The sequence below is a fragment of the Hylobates moloch genome, unplaced genomic scaffold (assembly GCF_009828535.3).
Source record: "Hylobates moloch isolate HMO894 unplaced genomic scaffold, HMol_V3 SCAFFOLD_13, whole genome shotgun sequence".
Lineage (NCBI taxonomy): Eukaryota > Metazoa > Chordata > Mammalia > Primates > Hylobatidae > Hylobates > Hylobates moloch.
In genome coordinates this window covers 60,484,417-60,508,055 of record NW_026652288.1, presented here as the reverse complement: position 1 = coordinate 60,508,055, position 23,639 = coordinate 60,484,417, and the positions used below count along the sequence as shown (strand labels likewise).

The 23,639-nt window shown below is 38.6% G+C and overlaps 1 protein-coding gene across 1 annotated transcript in view; it reads left to right on the top strand.

The window, feature by feature from the left end:
• The first annotated feature begins 236 nt into the window (after nt 1–236).
• Nucleotides 237–23,639, top strand: part of SCAF11 (SR-related CTD associated factor 11) — a 79,482-nt gene continuing 56,079 nt past the window's right edge. Inside the window, exon 1 of the mRNA XM_032753334.2 lies at nt 237–459. The gene's annotated coding sequence lies outside the window, so the exon portion shown is untranslated. The remainder of the gene's footprint in view (nt 460–23,639) is intronic.

Sequence of the window (23,639 nt, the reverse complement as noted above, 5' to 3'; positions counted from 1 at the left end):
TCAGTCTCAAACAGCAGTTTGCCAGCGCCCCCCTGCGGCCCAGCTGGGTACTGCGAACATGCACTCAGGGCCAGAGCGAGCGAGTAGGCAGAGTGCGGCGAGTCTGGCTGCCGCCGTCGTCACCTTAGCGCGCCGACAGTAAGCCGAGCGAGCGAGGGAAGGGAGGAGGAGGGAGACGCGCGGGGAGGGGAGGGGAGGGGAAGGGAGGGAGGAGGCTAGACAAGGCGGGGGAAGGGGGAGTAGCGGTGGCGCAAGCCGCGCGGAGCAGCGCAACCTAGGTCGCTCCCTGCTTCGCCGCCGCCTCCGGACCGAGCCAGCGGAGTCAGTGTCCCAGAGACCCTGTAACACCACAAAGCGGACGAAGGAGTCCATGTTGGGGAACTTGGCGGCGGAGTGACTGGCACCTGGGAACCTGCTGTGGGGCCGCGGCGGGACCGAGCGCCTCGACCTCGGCCTGAGGTAAACACTGGTCGATCCGCGGGGTGGATGGGCTTGGGCAGCTGTCTGGGCGAGACGAGGGTTAGCGGCCGGCGCAGAACGCTGGAGCGGGCCTAGGGCGACGCGAGGGCTGACAAAGTTTCGGAATCTCGCGCGGCCCGTGCGACGTCGTGCGCTGGGAGGAAAGTTGGAGCTGCTTCTCGAGGTGGGGGAGGCTGCGGCCGGGAGGGCCCCTTTCCCTCTCGCTGCCCCGCGAAGGAGGCTCGGCCTGGCCCGGCCCTGGGCCGCCGCCGCCTCTCTGTCGCACTCCGTCCCATTTCCTCCTTGTGGCCTACGCGCCTCCCGCCGCCTTAGCCGGCGAAGCCTGTCCCCGCCCGGGTGCAGGGTCCTACGGGGGGAGAAGGGGCTCCACGCCAGAACCGCCGCAGACACCCTCCTCCCTGCAGTGGAAACGTGTCCTGCTGAGCTTCCGGGCGTTCCCGACCGCGGTGTCGGCGTTTCTTGGGAGACTTTGGTCGCGAGCGTCCAAGCCCGCTAGTGAAACCAAACTTTACTACGCCGTGACCTCTCGAGTGCGCGAATGGGGAAGAGCCGGCGCTTCTAAGCATCAGCCTTTTTCACTCCATGATCTGAACTTCAAACTACTCACCCACCCCCAGTGTTTTAAATTCGCTACCTGGACTGACAACTACGGGGCCAGGAGATATAAATTTAGCCTAATCAGTCGCCCCCCTCCTCAGACCTAGGAATTTTGAACCATTAAAAAGATTTCTTACAGATGGCTGGCGGTCTTGCCACCAGCACGTATTTTGAAGTATTTCAAAAGTAGACGCCTGATTTAGAGTACTTGATGTAGACATTCACGGATTCAAATGTTGAATTTTGAAATACCTCCAATATATTTCCGTATTATATTACATACAGTGTCTACCAGCTGACTGTTGTTCATTCATTTTGAATTACATTTTGGCTAACATGCTACCACTGACCTAAGATACTTAAGCAAAACTGCTGAAAAAATGTTTTTAATGCTTTGTGTAGTGGATGCTGATGTTACATTTTCTCCGATTTGGGAATTTTCCCCGAATTTTGGGAAAAGCGTATTAATAAGTGCATTATTTTTTCGTTTTAAAAGAAAAATTAATTTCTACATATCACTACCTACCTCAGCAGCAGAATATCAGGGCAGTACATTTTAAAATAACGGTTGGTTTTTGTATTTTATTAGTAATTGTATTAAAATTTTGACATGTAATCAAGTCTGTTTCTAAACAATTGCTTTCTCTTTCCTGTTTCTTTGGCAGTTGGCTTGATCATGTCACTATTTTGGTTAAAAGATGCAAGAAATAGTTTATGAGCCTTTTGTTTTTGTTGTTTTAACTGAGCAAGAGAAATGAAATCTTGAAACTGTCTTTGGATTTCTTTTGTTTTATATTATCCTATCGGATAATCTGAATTTATATTTTTTATGCAATGTGAGTTTTTTAAAAATAGTAGTTCTTAGGATAGTTGCATTTTAGCTATAATGTTTTTTGGTGCTTGCAGATATTTTAACAGTCATTCAGTTTTTCACATTCAGATAGTGAACTTTTTGCCTGAGAGTTTGAGTACGTTTTAAGATTTCACTGGGGTAAAATTTGAATGTTTGCTTACTGTAAGTATACTCATGCTTTAAAGACATTCTTCAGTATAAAGGGGAAGAAAACTGTAGAAGAAAATTTAAAGTTTCTAAATATGTTCTCAGAAAACATGTCATGGAGAAAATTTTACGGAGAATTTTTAAATTTTTTCTGTTAATACCTTCACGTGGTAATGGGGCTAGTGTGTTAAGATCGAAACTTTTCAGGAGTTACTTAGCTCTCTATCGTCCTTTGGCACCAGCTAGAGCTTAGACAGTTTTCTTGAAAACCTGTGCTTTTATTCAGCAGAGATAGGATGAATCAGTGCAGTTACATGATACTGTTGATTCATCATCAGTAACATCTTTTAGTAATCAGAAAATACAGTATTATACTATCCATCAACTTAATACTGAACTTTTAAGGTATATCGGAGATAGTTGTAGCACCTTAATTAAAGAGTAGCAGGCATAAAAGTAATAAAAAGAAAGTCAGCTGTAGAATAATTTTCATTGTAACTTCCCTTTAGCAAGCCCTGCTATCACCTGCTTTTGTCTTAAGATGTAAATTGTACCTTGACTTACCTCGCCCAGTGAAATAAACTTAAAATCCAGATTTTTAATTATAGTCTGTTCCCCAAAATAGGTTAATAACCTTGCACCTCGTCTTGCTTCTGAGCAGTAACTGTTAGTAGTATTGAGTAGAGCCCAGAGTTAAAATATCCAGTATCATTCTCTTGCTATTCCCAGAACTCATCTTTGCATTGTATTTTTTTAAGTTGTGTCTATGAACTTAATGTATGAATTCCTAGTACATAGACACATAAAAATTCAATACAAAACGTAAAAACACAACCACTATTTTGCTTTCAAAAATATCTTCCTAAAAAGTCACTGTGACCTTTGCTGATCTACAGTCTTTAACACTCCATAGCCAGAGTGATCCTGATAAAATGTCAGGTCATGTAACTTCTTTTCTCAAATGGCCTCCCTTCTCAGTCATAGTAAATTCCATACTCCTATGGTCTACAAGGCTCTATGATTTAAGTCTCTTCTTCCTCTCTGACTTCATCTCCTCACCCTTTCTCCAGTCTCCTTTCCCCTATGCTGTTGTGGTCTTCTCTAACTACTGTGTATAAAACAACAGCCCTCCCCCCGATATTTCATATCTGTTTTTGTGCCAGATTTTTCTCCATAGCATTTATCATTTTGCAACATACTGTGTAATCTAACTTAGGTTTATTGTTTATTTTCTTCACTCTAATTTATCTTCTGTGAGATCAGCATTTGTCAGTATTTGTCACTGTTTTGTCCCTAAACACCTGAACAATGCCTTTAATGTAAGTTAATGAATTAACATATTTTCAGCTGTAAATGTTACAAATAGTGATTGATTGTGGTTTGAAACTTTAGACTAAGCAAGTCTCAGTCTGTGGCATAAACTGCCAAGTTACTTATATCCATGCACGTGGGCCATTTTCATTTCAGGGGTCCTTGTTTTTTGTTGTTGTTTGTTTTGTTTTTGCTTTCAGATAGCATCTTGCTCTGTCTCCCAGGCTGGAGCTCAGTGGTGTGATCACAGCTCTCACTATGGTGCCCAGGCTGGTCTCAAATTCCTGGGCTAAGTAATCATCCCGCCTTGGCCTCCCAAAGTGCTGGGATTACAGGAATGAACCACCACACGCAGCCTAAGGGGTCTGTGTTTTTAGAGGAGTGTAACAGTATGTGACCTTGAAACTATCGTTTGTCTTAATATAGAAGGAGCTAAGAATGCCTCAGCTAACAGTAGAGCAGTGTATTAGCCTGTTTTCACGCTGCTGATATACCTGAGACTGGGAAGAAAAAGAGGTTTAATTGAACTTACAGTTCCACATGGCTAGGGAGGCCTCAGAATCGTGGTGGGAGGAGAAGGGTACTTCTTACATAGTGGTGGCAAGAGAAAATGAGGAAGATGCAAAAATGGAAACATCTGTTAAAACCATCAGATCTTGTGAGACTTGTTCACTACCATGAGAACAGTATGGGGGAAACTGCCCCCATGATTCAAATTATCTCCCAACAGGTTGCTCCCACAACACATGGGAATTATGGGAATACAATTCAAGATGAGATTTGGGTGGGGACACAGCCAAACCATTTCAAGCAGTCTAAGTATCTTATTGTTAAAAATGTTGTCATTTAGAAGCCATATTAATTTCTTATAGTTCCAGAAGGCAAAACTAGGATTGTGGTGATATGTATTGAAAGGGAAGAGAGAGGCAGCAAGAGATCTGGAAGAATTAGTTAGCAGGCTTTTTTAGTAGTCTGGAAGAGACGAGGATAGCTTGAATTAGGATGATAATTGTGGAGATGGGCTCAGTGGATGGGATTTGAGACCAGCAGGCCTCAGTTAATAGATTGAAAGTGAGGGAGAAAAATTTGAAAGACGACTTCTGGATTACATTCCTGGGTTGTGCCAGATAAGGACCAGAGCTCTTTTGGTTTTAACATATCAGGCTTAAAGTACCTTTGGAGCTTTCAGGTAGAAGTTCCTGTAAGCAATTAGATATATGGTTCTAAAATTCAGAGGAGGAGTATGGGCTGTAAATGGAAAACTGGAGTCGCCTATACAGGTAATTGGAACTATAGGTATGGATGAAATTGCCTAGGTGAGGGAATATAACTTGGGGGAAAAAAAGCCTAGGATGGAACCACAGTGACCTCTAACATTTAAAAAACTTTGCTGGAAGAATGTGAGCTCCCAGAGAATACCGTGAAGATCAGAGAAGTAGAGGGTGAGTGGGTTGTTACAGAAACCAAAGAAAGAGAATGTTACAAGGAGAGAGAAGTCAAGAAGAGAGAGTTGGGTCAAGTGTTGATAAGAGCTTAGTAAGGTAAGAACTAAAAAAAATTTTGTTGACTGTAACAATGTGAAGCTCATTGGCCTTTTGAACAAGCAGGACAGTAAGGTTCTTATTTTCAGATTGATGCTTCTCTAATTGCTTAACTAGATCTAAAAGTATTGAGATCAAAGTCTAAGAAATTATCACCCGTATTACAGAAGACAGCTAATGTTTATCAGATATTTACTATGTGTCAGCCTCTCTGTTGTAGACATTTTACATACATTTTCATTTGATCTTTTCAGTAGCCTTGCAATGTTGACTGTATTAGTCCATTTTACAGAAATGAGTCTGGGGCTCTGGAGAAGTTAAATGACTTGTTAAGTGTCAGAGAAGTTGCTAAGTATCTATACCTGGGTCCATCTGACTTTCGGCCTTCAGTTGTTTCACTCATCTAGAGGCCTCTCAACCTCTAGATCAGATTAAGGTACTAGAGCTCAAACAGAATGGTAAAATCTTCAGTATGGGGTATCTAAGAACTATGGGGTGAGGGGTGCATCCCAGGACAGGATGTCAGAGCCTAAGCAGAGAAAAAAGTTATGCAAAGAAGGTAGGGAACAGCAAAGGCAATGGGAAACTGGCCACATGCAGGGGATTGATCAAATTTAGTAAGTAATGATAATGAGTTAGAGTTCTCCTGGTGAGAAGGGAGTTATAAATTTGATAATGGAGAAAATGAGAACAAATCTTGTGGACTGAAATTGGAGAAATTGGTACCAATTCATGGTTTTCTACACATTAGACGTTGAAATAATTAGAGCGTCCAAATCTTGTTTTCTAAATACCTTTCTCCACTAAAAGCAACCATTCTTTGGAGGAATGGTTGATTCCAGTGCTGGGGCAGGGAAAGTACAAGGTGAGCTCCATTTTCTTATGTCCAAAAGTAAGGAAGTGGCTGGGTGTGGTGGCTCACACCTGTAATCCCAGCACTTTGGGAGGCCAAGGCAGGCGGATCACTTGAGGTCAGGAGTTCAAGGCCAGCCTGGCCAACATGGCAAAATCCTGCCTCTACTAAAAATACAAAATTTAGCCAGGTGTAGTGGCCCATGCCTGTAATCCCAGCTACATGGGAGGGTGAGGCACAAGAATCGCTTGAACCCGGGAGGCAGAGTTTGTAGTGGGCCGAGATCACCACACTGCATTTCAGCCTGGGCGACAAAGTGAGCCTCCACCTCAAAAAAAAAAAAAAGGAAGTGCGAAGAGCAAGTCAAAAGAAAACAGAAACTATCTTGAAGGGCTTTCGCTAGCCAAAGCTGAGACAATCTCGGAATAAATAAATAGCAAGTTTAATAAGGCATGGGCTATTTTTACAGTCTCAAAATACTTTTCCACAAAAATGCATGTTAATTACCAATGGGACAAAAGTAACTTTACAGTGAAGATGCTTGGATGATATTACCTCAATCAAGTTATCAAAGTGCACATCATCAGTAATGAGACAAACAGAAATTGTATGCCATTTGACAGGATACAATGAGAAAAACACATCATAATTACTGTCAAATAGTGTACAATCTGAATCTAACCATAAGGAAATATCTGGCATCCTACGGAAAGAAAACTACATCTAAAAAAAAAAAAAAGTATCAGGCAAACCCAAATTGGAAGACATTCTGCAACAGAACTAATCTATAAGCTTTAAGGAGTACAAACAAGGTCATGAAAGTCAAGACTGGGGGACTGTTCCAAGTTGAAGGAGTCTAAAAAGAAGTAATCCCTTTTTCTTTTTATTAAGGTGAAAAGAACCTTAATCTGGGTTCCCTCACTGTTCCTAACATGGGCATTTTGCTCACTAACTTGGGCTCCAATGCCTCCAGCCAGAATAGCAGCACACAGACGTGTTCTTTTAAAGTTTATACTTACTTGTTTTTGTAAAAGATTATTATACCAACACTTTTAGTGAAAATTAAAGTGTTCTCAATCTTTAAATTTAAACCATCTTGAGTAAATTTAAACCCTCTTGAGACTCTCACATCTCTATTAGGGGTAAGACTAAACTTCCTTTTTTATCCTTTCTTTTACGCTAGACTTCTCAGATGTACTTTTAGGGTTGTCTTTTTATTGTAATTTTGACAGTAAGGTAAAAATAAGTTCAGTCTTGTCTGTGTGTGTGTGTGTGTGTGTGTGTGTGTGTGTGTGTGTGTGTGTGTGTGTGTTTTAGGTTTAGGAGTCAGTCAGACCTGGTTTTGAACTCTGGTTGTCCTAGATAACTGATTGTCACTTTTATAGGTGATCTAATCAGCATCTCAATTTCCTCACCTAATTTTTCAATAACATTTATCTAACTCCGGTGGTAATAGCAGCTAACTCTGTCTGTGTTGATACTCTTAAGTTAGCTCTGTTTAGTGGGTGATTTTTAAGCCTTTTTAATGCAGTGTTCTGTTGTTCAGTATTGACGGTGTTTTAATTATTTAAATGTATCGTGTTCTGGTATTTTGAGGATTAAATGTGGAAAGGCATGCCAGAATGTATAGTTCGTTACCTAGTATATTGTAGGCATTCACTCTATGTGTCTATTAGGTCTGTGCCCTAGGGGAGCTTAGTCCTAATCAGGCCTTTATTGATACCTAGTCTTCTTTCCATTTTCTCCTAACTAGTTTCTCGTACTTTCCATCTCCCCACCGCTGCCACCTTTCTGCTACTACATTAAGCTCAAAATCCCCAATTTAAACATCTTATAAACCACTTTCAAAACAGATAAATGGAAGAGAGGTAGACTTGAAGTCCACCTAAGGAAACGCAATGTAAGTCCTAATTTGGACTTAAGAACATTAACTTTTTGCACTTTATTAATCATTATTTTTCTTTACTTGCCTCAGTCGTTAGTTACTCCCCCACTGGTACATTTAAAAAATGTCTTAGGAACTCTTTGCCTATTTCTCACATTTGGCACTTGGCATATGCTATCTTGTTCACCTTCTGTATTGTATGTCTCCAAGTCTACTCTTTGTACCAGGAAGGGATACAGTATCTTAATCTGTCTTTATATTCCAATACCAGGCTCAGTACCCTGACCACGGTAGTTATTTAGCAGCTTAAAGTAAACCAAAACAGAAATACAAACATGAAAGAGAGCGGCCAAAACAACACTGTTTTAAAAATTCTCTGGGATCAGTGAAACAGTCTACAAATGATAGGTTTTGTTTGTTTTGTTTTGAGACACAGTCTCATTATGTCACCCAGGCTGGAGTGCAGTGGCACAATCTCGGTTCACTGTAACCTTTGCTTCCCAAGTTCAAGCAATTCTCCTGCCTCAGCCTCCTGAGTAGCTAGGATTACAGGCGTGTACCATTACACCCAGCTAATTTTTGTATTTTTAGTAGAGACAGGGTTTCGCCATGTTGGTCAGGCTGATCAAGAACTCCTGACCTCAAGTGATCTGCCTGCCTCGGCCTCCTGAATTGCTGGGATTACAGTCATGAGTCACCGTACCCGGCCCCGATAGGTGATTTTTTTAATGTAAATATGCTTATAGCACTATTTTGTATGCCTAGATGGCTCGTCAAGAAGAATGTTTCTGTAAACTGTTATAATGGGGAATAAATATTAATGACTCAAAAAATTTATAAGCTATCATTCACCTGAAAACTTCATCATAGAAAACCCTTCAGATAGGACAGTTTTAATGTAATAGGTCATATTTCTTTAGGAACTGTTGTGCATGTCCAGTTACTTAATGCATCAACATGAGTAATGTGAGGGAGATGCATGAAGCGAAATAGCTTCGTTGTTTCAAAACTGCCACAGAACTAGATATAATTAAAACTGAATGGAGGGGTAAACAAATCCGCTTAGACTCTTTAAAAAGGAGTAAAATATAGTTCATATTAATATAGCCATTCCAACCATCTTTTATTATTGTTTGCATTATTTGGCATATCTTGTTCTATATGTTTAATATATCTTTATTTTTAAAGGGAGTTTCTTGTCGACAGGCATATAATTCAGTCTTTCTTTAAAATCCAGTTTGATAATCTCTTTTAATTGGTGTGCATGATTATTTACATTATTTACATTTAATATAATTATTAATGTTTGTTCCTCTATTTTCTTCCGTTTTTGGGAGGTATGGGGAGAGACAAGGTCTCGCTCTGTCCCCTGGCTGGAATGCTATGGGATGGCCATAGTTCCCTGCAACCTTAACCTCCTGGGCTCAAGTAATCCTGCGTCAGCCTCCAGAGTACCTAGTACTACAGGCATGCCACCACACTCAGCTAATTTTTTAAATTTTTGGTAGAGATAGGTGTCTCACTGTGTTACCCAGGCTGGTCTTGAACTCATCCTCAAGCAATCCTCCTGCCTCAGCTTGCCAAAGTGTTTGTCCTTTTTTAGATTATATGAATATATTTTGATATTTTATTTTCAATGTATCCCTTGGTTTTTTAACTCTTATGTCTTTGTATTATTTTTTAGTGATTGCTTTAGGGCTTCGTGGTCCAGTTGAGTAGCCAGTAACTAAATATGTGACTCTTGAGCACTTGAAATGTGGTTAATTTGAATTAAGATGTACTATAAGTATAAAATACACACTGGATTTTACAAAAAAGAATGTAAAATAGCTCATTAAACAATTATTAAGTCGATTACATCTTTAATAATTTTTAAATTTATTACATGTTGAAATGATAATATTTTGGACATATTGGGATCTACCATTCGATCCAGCAGTCCCATTACTGAGTACCCAAAGGAAAAGAAGTCATTGTATGAAAAAGACACATGCACACTCGTTTATAGTAGCACAATTCACAATTGCAAGGATATGGAACCAACCTTAAGTGCCCATCAACCAACAAGTGGATAAAGAGAATGTAGTATATATACACCATGGAATACTACTCAGGCATGATGTCTTTTGCAGCAACTTAGATGGAGCTGGAGGCCATTATTCTAGGTGAAGTATCTGAGGAATGGAAAACCAGATATTGTATGTTCTCACTTATAAGTGAGAGCTAAGCTATGAAGATGCAAAGGCATAAGAATGATATAATGGGCTTTGGGCTAGGTGCTGTGGCTCATGCTTGTAATACCAGCACTTTGGGAGGCTGAGGTGGGCAGATCACTTGAGGCCAGGGGTTTGAGACCAGCCTGGCCAACATGGTGAAACCCTATCTCTACTAAAAATACAAAAATTAGCCAGGTGTGGTGGTGCGTGCGTGTAATCCCAGCTACTCCAGAGGCTGAGGCGTGAGAATTGCTTGAGCCTGGGAGGTGGAGGTTGCAGTGAGCCGAGATCGCACCACTGCACTCCAGCCTGGACGACAGGGCAAAACTGTGTCTCAAAAATAAGTAAGTGGAAAGATACAATGGGCTTTGGGGACTCAAGGTGAAGGTTGGCAGGGAGTGAGGGATAAAACACTACATACTGGGTACAGGGTAACGCTGCTCAGGTGACAACTGCACAAGAATCCTAGAAATCACCACTAAAGAACTCATCCATGTAACCGGGAACCACTTGTACCTCAAAAACTATTGACATAAAAATAAATGTAAAAAAAGATTTTTTTCTTCATGTTTGCTTTGTTGCAGTTGATTATAATTGATTGATTGATTGATTGATTTTTGAGACAGAGTTTCGCTCTTTTTGCCCTGGCTGGAGTGCAGTGGCACGATCTCAGCCCACTGCAACCTCCGGCCCCACGGGTTCAAGTGATTTCCTGCCTCAGCCTCCTGAATGGCTGGGATTATAGGTGCCTGCCAACATGCCCAGTTATTTTTTGTATTTTTAGTAGAGATGGGGTTTCACCATGTTGGCCAGGCTGGTCTTGAACTCCTGACCTCAGGCAACCCACCCGCCTCGGCCCCCCAAAGTGCTAGTATTACAGGCTTGAGCCACTGTGCCCGGTCTTTGATTATGATTTATAAGCATGTTTTTCTGTTGCCTTTATCTTATTTGGTGTTCTCTGAGCTTGGTGAATTTCTAAATTTGTGCCCTTCTTCAAGTTTGGGAGGCTTATGAACATTATTTCTTCAAGTATTTTTTTCTGTATCAATTTCTTCCTCTTTCTGGTACTCAAGTGACAAATAAAACTTTTGATGTTGTCCACAGGACCCTGAGACTCTTTATTTTTTTCTTCTTTCTTTTATTTCTCTGTTCTTCAGATTAGATCATTTCTGTTGATTTGGCTTCGTGTTCACTGACTCATTCCTTTGCATTTCTGTTCTGTTATTATACCCTCTTTTTAGACATCATATTTCTTACCTCTAAAATTTTAATTTTTTATACTATTTCACTGCTGAGAATTCTGTCTTTTCATTTTTTTGAAAGTTTATTTTTTTCTCCATGGAGAATAGTTATGATAGCTAAAGTCCTCAATAATTCCAATATTTGAGTTATGTTGGGGTTGGCAGTTACTGATTTTCTGTTCCCTTGAGAATTGGTCACATTTTCTGGTGCTTTGTATGTCAAGTAAGTTGGAACTATATCCTGGACAATATTGTGTTATATAGATTCTAGGTCCTGTAAATAGTCTTCTAGAGATGTTTTGTTTCTGTTTTGTTTTAGCACACAGCCCATTAGATTCAGACCGTACATTTTGGTGAGGTTTTTGTTGTTGTTGCTTTGTTTTTGAGACAGGTCTCACTCTGTTGCGTAGGCTGGAGTACAGCAGCACGACCATAGCTCAAGCAATTCTACTGCCTCAGCCTCCCGAGTAGCTGGGACTGCCTGTGTGCACTACCACATCTGGCTAATTTTTTTTTTTTTTTGGTAGCAATGAGGTCTCACTGTGTTGCCCAGCTGGTCTTGAACTCCTGAGCTCAAACTTTCTTGCCACTTTACCTCCCAAAGTGCTAGGATTACAGGCATGGGCCACCATGCCTGGCCTCAGACTGCAAACTTTGTCTTACCTTTTGGGGGTGATAGTTCACCTTTAGTTTTCAAAGTCTTTGCTGTATTGCCCTGGGTCTGTCCTGTGCTAACTGAATGCTTGCATAGTTCAGCTAGGACTTGTGTAAATTCATGCAGAGAATTAAGGAATCCCCTTGATCAGACTCTCTCCAGGATTTTTTCTCCACCCTACAGTGTCCCCTTTTCCTGGGTCCTTTGGCTAGAAACGCCTAAAAAAATGGGGCTTCTCTTAGACTTTTAGCCACCTGTGCCACTGCCACCATGTAGCCACCCTTAGGACAAAGCTATGAGAGAAAAGATGAAAAATAAAACAGGAAGACTCAGTGCAGTTCACTTCTCCAGATTTTTACTCCCCTCCACATTCTACCCGCTTTAATTTACTTTTCAGAGTATAGTACTCAGATGAATTCCTTTAGTATTCTGCCCAGATTTTTTGAGATGGGCTATAATGGGGCCTACTTTGTGTTAGCCAAAACATATTCTAAAATATGTCTGAAAATAAAATTTGAATCAAATATTTCTAAAACTTAAGAAATTTGAAAACCAGTGGACTAGGGAGAATACTCCAAATTTTCAGACTGAATAGCCCCGTGAACAGCCTAGAGTTAATCTGTAACTAGAATAACTGGGGGAAATGAGATAAAAAACAAAAACGTATTTATTCAAGGATGACAGACTATATTTATTCCTCAGAAAATGGGAGAATGGTGTTTCGGTTTTTGGATCTTTTTGGGAGACAGGAATCTCAGAGCTCTAAGGGGCTATTTGTTTAGAGATTATTTTGAACAACTTTAAGGGACTTGGATTAATATCAGGGTTATTTCTTTGGCATGGATTTGTAAGACTGTTCTCTGCATTATCACATCATTTAGAATAGTTTGTTTTAGGGATGAGTTCATTCATCGTTTTTGACTCTTCATCCCTGTTTCCTTTCTCATTAACATGTCTTACTGATATACTTTTATGGTGTCGAACAAATCATATCCTATGTTAGTCATGGCGAACATAGCAGAAGACTGACCAGTTAGAAATTTCACTTGGAAAGGTAGTTGGCAGTTTGTAGCATTTATAATATTACATTTAGGAGATAATCTGAATATCACTCAATCTGTAACAGTATTATTTTGGTCTGAGTTGTCTCTTCCAAAAACCAACTATATATACTCTTTGACAATGTTTCTTTATTTTGTTAATTTATAAATCACCTGCCCTGTTTCCCTAAAACAAACTATTCTAAATGATGTGATATATTAGGTTATGTCCTAAGACATTGACAACTAGTATCTTACTAATATCAGTTTAGTTTTTCCTATTAGTGTATTTTGGGAGGAGGAACACTAATGGTATTTTGGAACCTGGTGGAGCAGGACAGTCTTAATCCAGTTATTCTACTCTCAGGTTCTTTGCACTAAAAGGGCATGAGAGTCACTCACTAAATAGAGCTAATTTAAGAGAATGAAACATAGAGTTAGCTGCTATTTATTACCATTGGACTCAGATAAATGTTACTTAATCAGTTACTTAAATTCTGTAAGGATATGGTGTTCAGGTGAGTTGTTGGGTAACTTATGACCCTTGTAGAGATCTTTTTGTGTATTAGGCTGTTTAGTGTCAATGGTTAAGAGCATAGGGGAGCCTGATTACCTGAATTTCAGTCCCAGCTCCACCACTTGCTAGGTGTTTCCACAATAAAATGGGGGTAATGACAGTATCACTGTAAAATGAAGTTAATCTCTCAGGATCATGGTGGTTTGTTAATATATGTAGAGAGAGGGGCTAAATGTGTTTAGAGTCATGCCTGACAAATAACATGTGCTGTGGTTGCTAAACATATCCATAAATAATTGGGCACTCCTTTGAAGGCATGCTGTTGGATCCTAGTAATATAGTGATAAAGAAGGCAGGTTAAAAGCTTAACATTTTTGCAGTCATTTGAATCATAAGAATGTTACCACTTCTTGTTTGAATACTTGTAATTTCTAGTGACTTGGATTAATATTTGTGTTATTTGTTGGTAAATTGCTAATGGGTTCCAGTCCTACTACTTAATGCTGGCTTTTTGATCTTGGGCATGTTACTTATTTTCATTGTATGTAAAATTGAGATACCTCTTTCACCAGGTTCTATAAAAGTTAAATGAGATAATTCATGACCTGTTAGAAAGTAGTAGCTAAAAATAATATGAAACACTTACACAAAAATCTAGGTTATGGGCATTTGTAGCATTTGTAATATGATTACATTTAGGAAAGAATCCCAATATCTATTCATGCCTTATGCTAATGTGGCAGAATTTTTTTTTTTAATTTTAGGTTTGCACAGTATGTAATACAGTCAGTATCTGGGTTAGAGTTGTATTTCATAGGAGTAGGATTGTGAAATGCTTCTTTAAATTATGTGTAAAATATTCATATGAGGGCACATTGATACATATACATTTATGTAACATGATTGTACTTATCTCTGAGATACCTAAAAGGATGAGTTTGTGTTTAAGAAATTCAGATAATAGGCATAGCTAGAGAAAAGAGTAGATGTCCTGTTTACACTGTGTAAGATAATTGCTTTTTTCTGTTTTGGTTTTATAATAACTACTTGTACCAATTTGTAAGGGATTAGTATGAAGAAAGTGATCAGTTCTCAAGAAACCAACGAAAGAGTAACTTTCACCATTTGTGCAAAATAAACTAATTTCTGGAATTGAAACTCTGTAAAGTTTTAAAAATCTTGTTTAAACAGAAGGGGTAAAATTTCAGAAGCAGTGTTTTGAACATCATCCCTTTTTTCCTATTAAATCCATTCTCATTTTTCTGTGACAAGCATTTTTATATGGTCATTTATTTTCATTAATTCTCCCACTTTAACTCTTAGGATTTTTCTGTGGTTTCAATGTTTATGCCCTCTCCGAAATTCATGTTGAAACTTAATCCTGAATGCAACAGTATTAAGTGGTGGGGCTTTTAGGAGGTGATTAGGCTGTGAGGGCTCTGCCCTCATGGATGGAATTAGTGCCTTCTGTAAGGGCTGGAGAGAACTAACAGGGCCCTTTTATAAGGCACTAATTCCATCCATGAGGGCATAGCCCTCACAGCCTAATCACCTCCTAAAAGCCCCACCACCTAATACTTGAAGATGCAGTAACAGGTGCCATCTTGGAAGCAGGGACTGGATCCTCACCAGGCAATGAACCTGCTGATGCCTTGATCTTAGACTTCTTAGCCTCTACAACTGTGAAAAATTTCTATTTTTTATAAATTACCTGTTTCAAGTGTTTTTGTTGTTGTTTTTTTTTTTGTACAGCAGCACAAATGAACTAAGAGAGCTTTGTTTGTTATTTGCAAGTATTTTCTATGCCCTACACAATTTTCCCATCTCCCTTTTTTGGGAGGTAAGTAGATGGACAGGCATTGTGATTTCTGCTCAGAAGTCTTTCAAGGTACACCAAGTGTTAAAGTAAAAATATAGTTGACAGTTTTCCTGTTTTTCTTAAAAGGAATGTTCCATACTTCCTCTACTTCCATACTTCCATCCAGGATGCCTTTCTTCTCTTTGTTATTCTGCCTCCCAGATGTGGAAATACAGTGCTGTTGATCCAAGTGCTCCTGTAGTCTTCTTGGGAGGTTTGGTTGTAAAATGAATCTGTAACATCTCACTGCTCTTTTGCTTTTTGTCACTAATAGGCATAAAGTTTAGTTTTCTACATGTAAACTCTACTTTTCCAAACGTGTAACTCTTCCCTTTTAAGTACCTGTAACAGGCATTCAGAAATTGCCTGGCGGAAATGAATATAAGAGAGTTTTAGGTTTGCCCTTAGCATATAAATTAGTTATGTCATTGTACTTCAGTAAATGGGGATGAGAATGTTGAGGATAAATGAAGATTGTGTAACCAACTCTTTGTATTCTGTCCTCCATACCTTAAGCAGGGGTGGGGTTATTAGACAACAATTGCATAAATATATTGAAGTTATCAAAGGACATATGCTACTGTTTACAGTTGTTTCTTATTTGGAGAAATAATGGAAGCCTGTCATATTTGATGATTTTTCAGACTCTCATGGTAAACTATCCAGGCACATAAAGGGCACTCATTTTTATTTTCTTAAATAAAGTACTGCGTTGTAAATATATTCTTCCCATAGAGTGGACGACTGTCACATAAGAGTGTAACCTAACTGGGAGTCATAATAGATGTCTTCCTTTGGTGATCACCCATGCTATCATTAGGGTTTTGGAGCTGATCTGTTTCTGCAACTCTGCCTTAGAATTTAGTGCAGTTGTTAAATTGAGCCTGTTGTTTTTAATCTCTGTATCTCTACAGGTTATAGATATCTGTTGTCTCTCAGACCTGTCAGTGCTGTAGAAATGGAGAAAGCAGAGATAAAACATTCAAACACCCCCTCCCAAGCTCATCTTGGGGCAGTATAATTTGGGTGCCTTCTGTGTTGGCAGTAGTTATAAGAATTGGAACAACTGAAACTATGAAGTTGACAGTGAAAAAGTGCCTTTCTTGAAAATGTTAACAATTTATATTTTAGTTCATAATATTTTCAAAAAATTGCTCTCATGTTAATCTTTTTAAGAAAATTTAACTTTTATTATATACAGTAAAATTGAGCTTTTTGAGGTGTATAGTTCTGTGAGTTTTAATACATGTATAGATCTGTATTACCACTACAGTCAAGATTTACTATGGTTCTATCATCACACCCCCGCCAAAAACTGTGTTGTTCTATCTCTGTAGTCATACATTCCCCTAACCCAGGTAACTGCTAACAAGTTCTTCATCACTATAGTTTTGCATGTAAATGCAATTCTAGAATATGTTGCCTTTTGAGACTGGCTTCTTTCACAAAATAGAATGCCTTTAAGATGCATCCAATTTGTTGAATGAAATGCTAGTTCATTTCTTTTTATTGCTGAGCAGTATTTCATTATATGATTGAATGTACCATAGTTTTTGTTTTGATGAGCAGAATATAAATTTGTTCTTTTCATGTACTATTTTTTTTTGTATGAGGATAATGCTGGATTCATAAAATGATTTGGGAAATGCTCATCTTCCATTTCTGGAAGAGATTGTGTTGATTTGGTGTTATTTCTTCTTTAAATATTTCTTAGAATTCACCAGGGAAATTATGTGGGCCTAGAGGTTTCTTTTTTGGAAGGCTTTTAACTACAAATTCAATTTCTTCAAATAGTCCTAAGGCTATTCAGGCTATCTACATCATCAGTCTGGCAAGAGGTTTAAATTTTATTGATCTTTTCAAAGAATGAGCTTTTGGTTTCATTGATTTTTTTATCTGCTTTTCTGTTTTCAATTTCATTGATTTCTGTTCATTTTCTTCCTTCTGCCAGTTTTGTATATACTTTGCTCCTTTTTTAGTTTAAGGTGCAAGTTTAAATTACTGATTTGAGACCTTTTCTGATAGAAGAAATTTAATACTATAGTGCTTTTGCTACATCTTACGTATTTTAAATATGGATATGTTTGGGTTCAGGTCTATTTTCTGTTTGTTCCCTCTGTTTTTGTTCTTCTGTAACTTCCTTCTTTGGGTTATTGGAACATTTTTTTAGTATTCCATTTTAACCGGCCAACTTGGACTGATTTGAAGGGAACTGGGTATAGTAGTTACCCCTTTTCCATGTGGGATATATTCCAAGTAGATGCCTGAAACTACAGATAGTACCAAACTCTACGTATATCATGTTTTTTCCTATATGTACATACTCATGATAAACTTTAACTTATAAATTAGGCGCAGGAAAGATTAACAATAACAAATAATAGAACAATTATAACAATATACTGTAATAAAAGTTATGTGAATGTGGGCTCTCTCAAAATCTCTTACTGTACTTTACTCACCCTTCTTCAGATGAAGGTGGAGCAACACAAGACATTGACTAATGTTTTTAGTGGTAGCTCTAAGAATTATACATACTTAAAATTGTAGTCTACTTAGAATTGGTATTTTACCACTTGAAGTGAAATAGAGGTCTTACCACCATGTATGTCGCTTTACCTTTCCCCCTTTATGTTGCAGTTGCCTTGTGTTAAATGTACACATATAGGCATACCTCTTTTTATTGCAGTTCAGTTTATTGTGTTTTGTAGATACTGCATATTTTACAAATTGAAGATTGTGGCAATTCTGCATCAAGCAGGTTTGCCGCCGTTTTTCCAACAACTTGTGTTTACTTCATATTTCTTTCACGTTTTGGTAATTCTCACAGTATTTCAGATATCTTTGTTATTATTATATCTGTTGTGATCTGTGATCAGTGATCTTTAGTGTTACTATTGTAATTATTTTGGGGCACCATGGAGAGCGCCCATATAAGACAGATAACTTATGTTTGCCTGTGTGCTGACTGCTCTACTGACCAGCTGTTCCCTCATCTCTCCCCTTCTCCTTGGACCTCCCTGTTTCTCAACAATATTGAAATTAGACCAAACAGCCTTGTCGCTGATATGAAGAAAGCTTGACTGATCTGGGTAGAAGGTCAAACCAGTCGTAACATTCTCTTAACTCAAAGCCTAATCCAGAGCAAGTCTCTAATGCTCTTCAAGCCAATGAAGTCTGAGAGGGATAAGGAAGCTGCAGGAGAAAAGTTTGAAGCTAGCAGAGGTTAGTTCATGAAGTTTAAGCAAAGAAGCCATCTCCATAACCTAAAAGTGCAAGGCGAAGCAGCAAGTGCTGATGCGGAAGCTGCATCAGGTTATCCAGAAGACTAGCTAACATCATTGATGAAAGTGGCTATACTAAACAAAAGATTTTTAATGCAGATGAACCAGCCTTCTATTGAAAGAAGATGCCATCCAGGACTTTCATAGGTAGAGAGGAGAAGTCAATGCCTGGCTTCAAAGCTTCCAAGGACAGGCTGTCTTGTTAGGGGCTAATGCAGCTGGTGACTATAAATTTATAAACCAGTGCTCATTGACTGTTCTGAAAATTCCAGGACTCTTAAGAATTATGCTGAATCTACTCTGTGCTCTATAAATGGAACAACAAAGCTTGGATGACAGCACATCTGTTTACAGCATGGTTTACTGTATATTTTGAGTTCACTGTTGAGACCAAATGCTCAGATAAAAAGATTCCTTTCAACATAGTACTTACTTATTGACAGTGCATGTAGCCATCCAAGAACCCTGATGGAAATACACAGAGATAAATGTTGTCATGCCTGCTAACACAACATCCATTCCTCAACCCAATGATCAAGAAGTAATTTTGACTGTTAAGTCTTATTCTGTTAGAAATACATTTCATAAGGCTACAGCTGCTTTAGACAGTGATTTCTTGGATGGATATGGGCAAAGTAATAGAAAGGATTCACCATTCTAGATGCCATGAAGAACATTCGTAATTCATAGAAGGAGGTTAAAATATGAACAGGATTGTGAAGAAGTTGATTCCAACTCTCATGGATGACTTTTAGGGATTCAAAACTTGTGTGGAGGAAGTAACTATTACAGGTGTGGTATAAACAGCAGGAGAACTATTATAGAATTAGAAGTGGAGCCTGAAGACATGACTGAATTGCTGCAGTTTTAGGATAAATCTTGAATGAAGAGTTGTTTCTTAGGGATGAACAAAGAAAGTGGTTTCTTGGGATAGAATGTGCTCTTGCTGAAGATGTTGTGAACATTGTTAAAATAGTATATAAACTTAGTTGATAACACAGTGGCAGAGTTTGAGAGGATTAACTCCAATTTTGAAAGACATTCTGCTGTGGATAAAATGCTGTCAAATAGCATCTCGTACACAGAGAAATTTTTTGTGAAAGGAGTCTTTCAGTGTGGCATACTTGAATGTTACCTTATTTTAAGAAATTGCCACAGCCAACCCTGCCCTTCAGCAACTACCGTCCTGTGATTAGTCAGCAACCATCAACATCAAAGCAAGACCCTCCACCAGCAAAAAGATTATGACTTGCTGAAGGCTTGCTGAGATGATTGTTAGCATTTTTAGCAATAAGGTATTTTTAAATCAAGTATGTACAGTTTTTAGACATAATGCTGTTGCACACTTTGTAGACTACAGTATAATATAAACATATATACTAGGAAACCAAAAATTTTTTGTGACTTGCTTTATTGCAATATTGTTTTATTACTCTGGTCTGGACCTAGACCCGTGATGTCTTTGAGGTATGCCTGTATTGGAAATCTTATCAGAAAGTGTTATAAATAATTGCTTTAATGCCAAACATATTTTAAAGAATTCAAGATGAGAATAGTTAACTATGTTTGCTCAGGCATTTACTGTTTCTGTTGATCTTCCATCATTCCTAACATTGTTTTTCTTCTGATGCAACTTCATTTAAGAATTTTTTTAGAGCTGGAAAAGAATTCTCATCATTTTTCTTCTACTTTGAATACCTTTTGTTTCACATTCATTCCTGAAGGATATTTTCACTAGATAGAGGATTTTAGGTTTACAGATCTTTTCCATTTTAGCATTTGAAGGATGTTGTTCCCCTTCTGACTTGTATGGTTTCTGATGAGAAATCACCAGTGATTCAAATCATTAAACTCCCTCCCCCTCGTAAGTAATGCATCATTTTTTTTTGCTGGGTGCTTTCAAGGTTTTCCTTTGTAATTTTCAGCAGCTTGACTCTGATGTGTGTCCAGGCATGGATTTCATTGGGATTATTCTGTCTGAGGTTTTGAGAACTTCTTAAATATAGCAGTTTATGCCTTTCACCAAATTTTAGGAAGTTTCCACCCATTATTTCTTCTTCTTCTTTCTTCTTTTTCTTCTTTCTTTTTTCTTCTTTTCTGCAGTGATTTTCCTTTCCTTGCATTCTTGATGTGAATGTTGGGTTTTTGGTACTGCCTCACAGGTCCCTGAGCCTTTAATATATTTTTTTTCGATATTTTTCTCTTTGTTTTTTAGGTTGGGTAATTTCTATTGGTTTATCTTCAAGTTCACTGACTCTTTACTCTTTTATTTCCATTCTGCTGTTGAGTCTATTCAATGTATTTTTATTTCTGTTTTCACTTTTTTTTGGTTTCCATTTGGTTATTCTTTATGTCTTCTATTTGTTTGCTGTGATCTTTTGGCTTTCCATTTGTTTCAAAAGTATTTACTTATACTTGTTGGAATATATATATATACTGGCTTTAAGTCTTTGTCTGCTTGTTAGGTAATTCATTTTAGATAATTCACCCAACTGTGTCATCTTGGTGGTGTTTTCTTTTAATTGTCTTTTCCATGAGAGTGTTATTTTTCCCAGCTCTCTATGCCAAGTAATTTTGGATTGTGTTCTGTACATTTTGAATATTATGTTACAAAACTTTGTCTTTTGTTTAAATGCTGTGGAAAATGTTGACGTTTTTGTTTTTGTTTTTTGGATTTTTTTTTTTTTTTTTTAAGAGACAGGGTTTTGCTGTCGCATCCAGGCTGAAATGCATGGCATGATTGTACCTTCCTTCATCCTTCAACTCCTGGGCTCAAGGGATCCTCCTGCCTCAGTCGCCTGATTAGCTGGGACTACAATGACACACCACTATGCTTGGCTACTTTATTTTCTATTTTTTGTAGCGAGAGGATCTCCCTTTGTTGCCCAGACTGGTCTCTAACTACTAGCTTTAAGCAGTCCTCCCATCTTGACCTCTTAAAGTGCTGGGATTACATGCTTGAGTCAGTGTGCCCAGCCAATATTTTTATTTTTACAGGCAGTTGATCCAGTTGGGTTCAGGTTGGTCACAAGTTCCAATCAGCTTTCTGTAGGTTGTAGTTTTTTAACTTCAGTTCTGTTTTCAAAACTTTACATTACTGTTTATACTTTTTCAATATGTGCTACCCAGTAGCCAGTCTGTGACATGTGTGGAGGTTTATCTTATATTTCAGTTTTCAGAGTCTGTGGTATGTTGCTTGGGTTTAAATCCACATATGTTCAGCTTGGGTGAGTTAGGAGTTCAAAAACAGCTGTTACTTTCTTAGGTTCTTTTCTCTCTGTTATATCCATGGGATTTTCTAGATCCCTGGGACACTCTTTTCTGTCTTTTGGCCAGAAAATTGGTTTTCATTTACTCCATTTCCTATAACTGTGTCTGGATCCAAGTAACAGGAAGACAGAAGTAAACAAGATTGGCCCAGAGTTTTTTTATTTGGTGAGGATGGTTCATCTCTCTCTTTTCTTAAGAGTTTTAGGTTCCTGCTGCTGCCACTGTTGCACCCACTACCACTACCAGATCATGTGGGAATTGGGACATGAGGAATGAGGAACAGAGAAAGGGGGAAAACAACAACAAAAAAAGGAGCAGTTTCCCCCTCTCTTTCTGAACATTAGGAAGGAGACACTCCTTCCCTCCAGCTCCCCTCCCCGTTACCCACCTCACTTTATATTTAGAGGGATTCTCTTAGAGCTTGCTCTCTGTTGTTACTAATGCCTACTTTCTAGATTTCAGGCATTATTAATCCCAGGCCAGGGGATTCTGGATGGCGAAAAGGTGGTAAACTTACTGACAGTTTGATGATGCATCAGATTCTGGTGTCTTCTCTAGTCCATATTGCTATTATTTACTCCTGAGTCTTCAGATAGCTGCTCCATTCATTCTGTCAGTATTTTGTAGTTTCATTCAGTGAGATTAACAAGGTGGGATGTGTTTATTCCATCTTACCTGGAACTGGGACTCCTTGATCTCACTTTTGATCTATTTTAGAATGTAATGCCAACTTTAATCACCTCATATTCATGTTAGATACAGTTTGAGAATTATATTTTATAATTTTTTTCAACATATATGTGACCCTGCTGCATGCAACAGTGCAATTTCTATTAAGGAGATGATGCTACATTAAATGAAGAAGGAAGCAGGAAAATTAATTCTTTTTTTAGAACACTTTTGATGAACTTTCTAAATAAATGTATTAGCTTTGAAAAACTTGTCCTATTTTCAGTTCAGTCTTCACTGTCTGGCTGAGGATTTCTGGCTTGCCTTTCACTTTGAAATATTTTATTCTTTATTCATTTTACTCTTTAGAAAATGATTTGTTTCAATAATTAGGTTTTTGATCATTGTAGAGCAGCATAGTGTGAGGTGACATGCATCATTATGGATTATTTTGGCACTCGCTTCCACACTGCACGAGAATTTTAGAGACGTTCTGAAACATATTCTTACTTCCTGGATTGATATAGGAAACTGATTTTATTAAAAGACCTGTAAATGTGGGTGACTTCAGCTTCTTAATTTTCCGTTTATCTGGTAAGCATAAGATAATAGGATAATTTGTTCATCAGTAAATGGTGCTTGGTCCTTTTCTTAATATAGGTCCACAGTGGAGGAAGTGAATATGAAAGATTTCCTAGAAATTGCTTTTGTAGATCAACTGCTAACAAGCAGTCAGGTCACTGATAATCTTCTTAGAAACTGAACTAGAAACTAATTCCGGGGACTGGTATGCCCTTGGCATAAGTGTGCCCAGCATAGATACTGCTTCTACTTTCCCTTTTATTCAACTCTATCTCTCATTTATCATATCAGTGCTCTTCCATAGTAGGGTCTGTCATGGCAGGATTGGGCTTGGGAGTAGGGTTGGTAATAGTGTGATGTTTCCTCATGGCCATTTATATCCCTCTTCTTTCTGTGTAACCAGAAAATCTGATTCTACCTTTTTGACAAAATATCACTAGAAGGCTGGGTACAGTGGTACATGCTTGTAATCCCGGCATTTTAGGAGACCAAGGTGGGAAGATTGCTTGAGGTCTGGAGTTTGAGACCAGCCTGGGCAACATAGTGAGACTCCATCTCTACAAATAAAAAAATCAGTTGAGGCCGGGCACGGTGGCTCATGCCTGTAATCCCAGCACTTTGGGAGGCCAAGGCGGGTGGA